Source organism: Cervus canadensis, chromosome 11 (assembly GCF_019320065.1).
Source record: "Cervus canadensis isolate Bull #8, Minnesota chromosome 11, ASM1932006v1, whole genome shotgun sequence".
Taxonomy (NCBI): Eukaryota; Metazoa; Chordata; class Mammalia; order Artiodactyla; family Cervidae; genus Cervus; species Cervus canadensis.
In genome coordinates, this window is record NC_057396.1 from 5,082,061 (window position 1) to 5,087,695 (window position 5,635).

Consider the following 5,635-nt stretch of genomic DNA (forward strand, 5'->3'; position numbering starts at 1 on the left):
AATCACAGTAAAAATGATCAACCTGGAAATTATGAGACAAGGCTGGGTGCTTTAATGAACTATATCTATTATTACCCTTAGAAAGAGTGATTGGTATGGAACTCAGTGGATTTGTGGCACTAATTTATGGCCTTCACATCTACAGGGATGGATATGAAGGTGTAGCCTGGGATTCCCAGGAATTTAAGTTCATACATGTTAACAAATTAGAGGTAACCCCAACCTATCTACCATTGATATGATCCCAGTGGGTCAAGGATCTGTGTTCTACTGGTATGACCATGCGTGTGTATGTGTGTATGTGTGCATGCATGCCTTCAATGGGGTCAGAGAATATAATAGGCCATATCGAAGCCTTAACAACTTTCAAAAGCTTTAAATGATAGTAATTGGGCTGTTAGCCTATTGAATTCTGAGATCTCTATGATGAGAAAGGCAGTGCTACACAACTGCAAGGCCCTTGACACCTTACAGCACCTCAGGAGATTTCTGTGTTATCATTCAAAGTGAATGCTATATTTTCATACCTGATAAATCCTTTAATGTAACACCATTGATGAACCACATGAAAAATCAGATTTCTGCTTTAAGTGACCCATTCCCTAGTCTTGATGATCTTTAAAAAAAAAAAAACTGATTTGGTGTGGGAGGCTCATGGCTAAAATATTGACTTTTAATTCCACTAATGTTACTAACTATACCATTTGCATTTTGCTTGTTTCACAAGATTATCATTTCTTGTACTACCAAGTGTATGACTGAGCCCCAATGAAAATGATGACTAGACTTGAAGGAGTTGATCAAATGCATAGTCTGATATATGATCAATGATTGTAATAGCGTAACTCTAGATATGGGAAGATGCAACAAAAGGGAATACTTTCCTGGACCGTAACTAGAAGACAGGTGTCCAGAGATCTTTGACTATTAAGACCTAGTCCAGTAATAGCACATTGAGTGCCCTATCAACAAAAACCTTTTCAGAACTGGGAACAAGCCTTCCCAGCAATGTGAGACAAAATGGTCATGAAGTGCCCCCCAAAGTATGGTCGGATTTATGACCACAAGGGGGCCACAGAAATTACAAATTGGCACTTACCAAGAGCATGGCCAATGACTGAACAACAAAGGCATTTGCCATCTGTCTCTATGGAGATTGAACCCCATTCTGCTATAGCTGTTGACCTTCAATAACCCCTGAGGGAATTCAGGGTGGAGTGAGGCACTCTGTGCTCCAGATAGCTGGATGATTTTAGGAGTTTTAGGAAGAGGTGGCAAGAATACACAGTAGAATTATACAAAAAAGATCTTCATGAAGCAACTGACGAACAATTAATCTCAAAAACAGAAGCAACTCATGCAGCTCGATTCCAGAAAAATAAAGGACCCAATCAAAAAATTGGCCAAAGAACTAAACAGACATTTCTCCAAAGAAAACATACAGATAGCTAACAAACACATGAAAAGATGTTCAACATCACTCATCATCAGAGAAATGCAAATCAAAACCACAGTGAGGTACCATCTCACATCATTCAGAATGGCTGCTATCAAAAAGTCTACAAACAATAAATGCTGGAGAGGGTGTGGAGAAAAGAGAACCTTCTTACACTGTTGGTGGGAATGCAAACAAGTACAGCCACTATGGAGAACAGTGTGGAGATTCCTTAAAAAATTGGGAATAGAACTCCCATACGACCCAGCAATCCCACTGCTGGGCATACACACTGAAGAAACCAGAATTGAAAAAGACACATGTGCCCCAGTGTTCATTGCAGCACTGTTTACAATAGCTATGGCATGGAAGCAACCTAGATGTCCACCAGCAGATGAATGGATAAGAAAGCTATGGTACATACACACAATGGAATATTACTCAGCTATTAAAAAGAATGCATTTGAATCAGTTCTAATGAGATGGATGAAACTGGAGCCTATTATACAGAGTGAAATAAGTCAGAAAGAAAAACACCAATACAGTATGTTAATGCATATATATGGAATTTAGAAAGATGGTAACAATGACCCTATATGCAAGACAGCAAAAGAGACACAGATATAAAGAACAGACTTTGGGACTCTGTGGGAGAAGGAGAGGGTGGGATGATTTGAGAGAATAGCATTGAAACATGTATATTACCATATGTGAAATAAATCATCAGTCCAGGTTCAATGCATGAGACAGGGTGCTCAGGGCTGGTGCACTGGAATGACCCTGAAGGATGGGATGGGGAGGGAGGTGGGAGGGGGGTTCAGGATGGGGAACACATGTACACCCAGGGCTGATTCATGTCAATGTATGGCAAAAAACTACTACAATATTGTAATTAGCTTCCAATTAAAATAAATTAATTAATTAAAAAAAAAACTTTATGACCTGGATAATCATGATGGTGTGATCACTCACCTAGAGCCAGACATCCTGGAACGCGAAGTTAAGTGGGCCTTAGGAAGCATCACCATGAGCAAAGCTAATGTAGATGATGGAATTCCAGTTGAGCTATTTCAAATCCTAAAAGATGATATTGTGAAAGTGCTGCACTCAATATGCCAGCAAATTTGGAAAACTCAGCAGTGGTCACAGGACTGGAAAATGTCGGTTTTCATTCCAGTGCCAAAGAAAGGCAATGCCAAAGAATGCTCAAACTACCACACAATTGCACTCATCTCACATGTTAGCAAAGTAATGCTCAAAATTCTCCAAGCCAGGCTTCAACAGTTTGTGAACCGTGAACTTCGAGATGTTCAGGCTGGATTTAGAAAAGGCAGAGGAACCAGAGATCAAATTGCCAATATCCGTTGGATCATTGAAAAAGCAAGAGAGTTCCAGAAAAACATCTATTTCTGCTTTATTGACTATGCCAAAGCCTTTGACTGTGTGGATCATGACAAACTGTGGAAAACTCTTCAAGAGATGGGAATACCAGACCACCTAACCTGCCTTCCTGAGAAATCTGTATGCAGGTCAGGAAGCAACAATTATAACTGGACATGGAACAACAGACTGGTTCCAAATCAGGAAAGGAGTACGTCAAGGCTGTATATTGTCATCCTGCTTATTGAACTTCTTTTTTTTTTTTCATTATTGAACTTCTATACATAGTACATCATGTGAAATGCTGGACTGGATGAGGCACAAGCTGGAATCAAGATAGCTGGGAGAAATATCAATAACCTCAGATATGCAGATGACACCACCCTTATGGCAGAAAGCAAAGAAGAACTAAAGAGCCTCTTGATGAAAGGGAAAGAGGAGAATGAAAAAGTTGGCTTAAAACTCAACATTCAGAAAACTAAGATCATGGCATCCCGTCCCATCACTTCATGGCAAATACATGGGGAAACAGTGGCTGACTTCATTGTTTTGGACTCCAAATCACTGCAGATGGTGACTGCAGCCATGAAATTAAAAGACGCTTGCTCCTTGGAAGAAAAGCTATGACCAACCTAGACAGCATATTAAAAAGAAGAGATATTACTTTGCCAACCAAGGTCCATCTAGTCAAAGCTATGGTTTTTCCAGTAGTCATGTATGGATGTGAAAACTGAGCGCCGAAGAACTGATGCTTTTGAACTGTGGTGTTGGAGAAGACTCTTGAGAGTCCCTTGGACTGCAAGGAGATCCAACTAAAGAAAATCAGTCCTGAATATTCACTGGAAGGACTGATGCTGAAGTTTAAACTCCAATACTTTGGCTACCCGATGCAAAGAACTGACTCATTGGAAAAGACCCTGATGCTGGGAAAGACTGAAGGCGGGAAGAGACAAGAACAACAGAGGATGAGTGGTTGGATGGCATCATTGACTCAATGAATATGAATTTGATTAAGTTCTAGGAGTTGGTGATGGACAGGGAGGCCTGGCATGCTGCAGTACATGGGGTCGCAAAGAGTGAGACATGACTGAGTGACTAAACTGAACCGATTTTAGGAATAGATTTTATGATCTGAATCCTTGCATCTCCTCATATCTAGAGAAGCACTAAGTCCCTTCATGGTGACATCAGACCCTCATGACTAACAAAAAAACCTTTTGTAAAATGAGTGCTTTGTGTTATTGAACTTCCCTTTTACCTAAACCTCATATATTGACTTTCCCCCACTGCCGCTTTGGAGCAGGCTCTCAGAGCTATCTGAGATGCTGCCTCTGGGGCTGCAGTCCTCATTTTGCCCCCAATAAAACTTAACTTGCAACTCTCAAGTTGTACATCATTTTTTTTTTCAGTCATCAATCCCATCTCTCTCTAACTGTAGCCTCTTTTCCCTCCTCAGCCCTTTCTGCTCCGCCAGCACCTTATGATTTTTTTGTCCCCAGGCAGAAGCCTCCCCTGACACCTTGAAACTGGCTTAGGCGCCTTTCTCGGGTGCTCCCAGACCACCCAGCCATCCTGCCATCACCGGATTCCCCACGGCCCCTTCACTTTTCTTCTTCACTAGCCATGTTTCTGGAGGGTTATTTTCATTACACCCCCAGTGCCTGAAAACCCCCAGTAGCCCTTTGGTAGCTTTTGAACGTGGAAAGAAAACTTGACACTGAAAAGTACCTACCAAAGCTATGCACGCAAGTAATTTAGACACTTTTCTTCTTATACTCTGGAGAAGGAAGTGGCAACCCACACCAGTACTCTTGCCTGGAGAATCCCATGGACAGAGGAACCTAGCAGGCTACAGTCCAGGGGGTTGCAGAGTTGGACACGACGGAGCGACTTCACTTTCTTTGCGAGCAGAGCTGTACCCTGCCTGGCTGTACATGGGATTTTTCCGGCAAGTATACTGGAGTGGTTGGCCATTTCCTCCTCCAGTGGGGGAGGGTCTTCCTGACCCAGGAATCGAACCCGCGTGTAATGAGCGAGGGGCAAGTCAGGTAGGAAGGAGCACAGAGTCCGTCGTCTAGGGCTAGGACGCTCGCTTCCCAAGCGGTGTGGCGCTGCCGCCTGACTGCCTAAAGCGCTGGTAGCGCTAACTCCGCCCCTGGGGCTGACGCCCCCACATCCCGCCCCTAGGGCCAGCAGGTATTAGTGCGCAGGCCCGGCCCGCCCCTCCTGCCCGGGGCCCCGCCCCTGCCCGGATGCCCCTCCTACCCCGTGCCTGGCGGGGGACCGGGCCGCGGGGTCCGGGTGTGGAGAGACGGGCTGGCGGTGGGGGCATGACCCCGCTGGCTTTACTCTGCGAAAATGCGGTGGAAAACGGCAACGCTGCAGTTCTAGGTGGCCTGGGGGGGTGGCCGGTGAGAGTCGTGTTCCCGAAAAGGAGTCTGTAGCCAATTTGAGACCCCGGCTCCTCTGTCAGCCTCACACAGGGACGCACGTAGGGCCGCCGGAGAGCCGTCAAGGTAGCCGGCTGACGAGTTTGGAAGCTCCTCAAATTCGCCTCTCGTGAAGTCCGAGGGTGGTTATAAACCCCAACTGTCACGACAAGTTTGTTTTTCCGACAAGATTCCAACTCCGCCAGGCTGTAAACAATGACTTTGCCTTAGAAGTGGCAGTTGATTAGGAAGAACTTGGAAAAGCCGTTTGAGTTGAACTGCCAAGTCCGAGCGTTTGAAGCTCCTCAGAAGTTTACTTGAACTGCGGCCCAAACTGTATCTTTTCCACAAGGGCTGGACACGTTTCAGGAATCTGGTGCTTCCTTGGAGA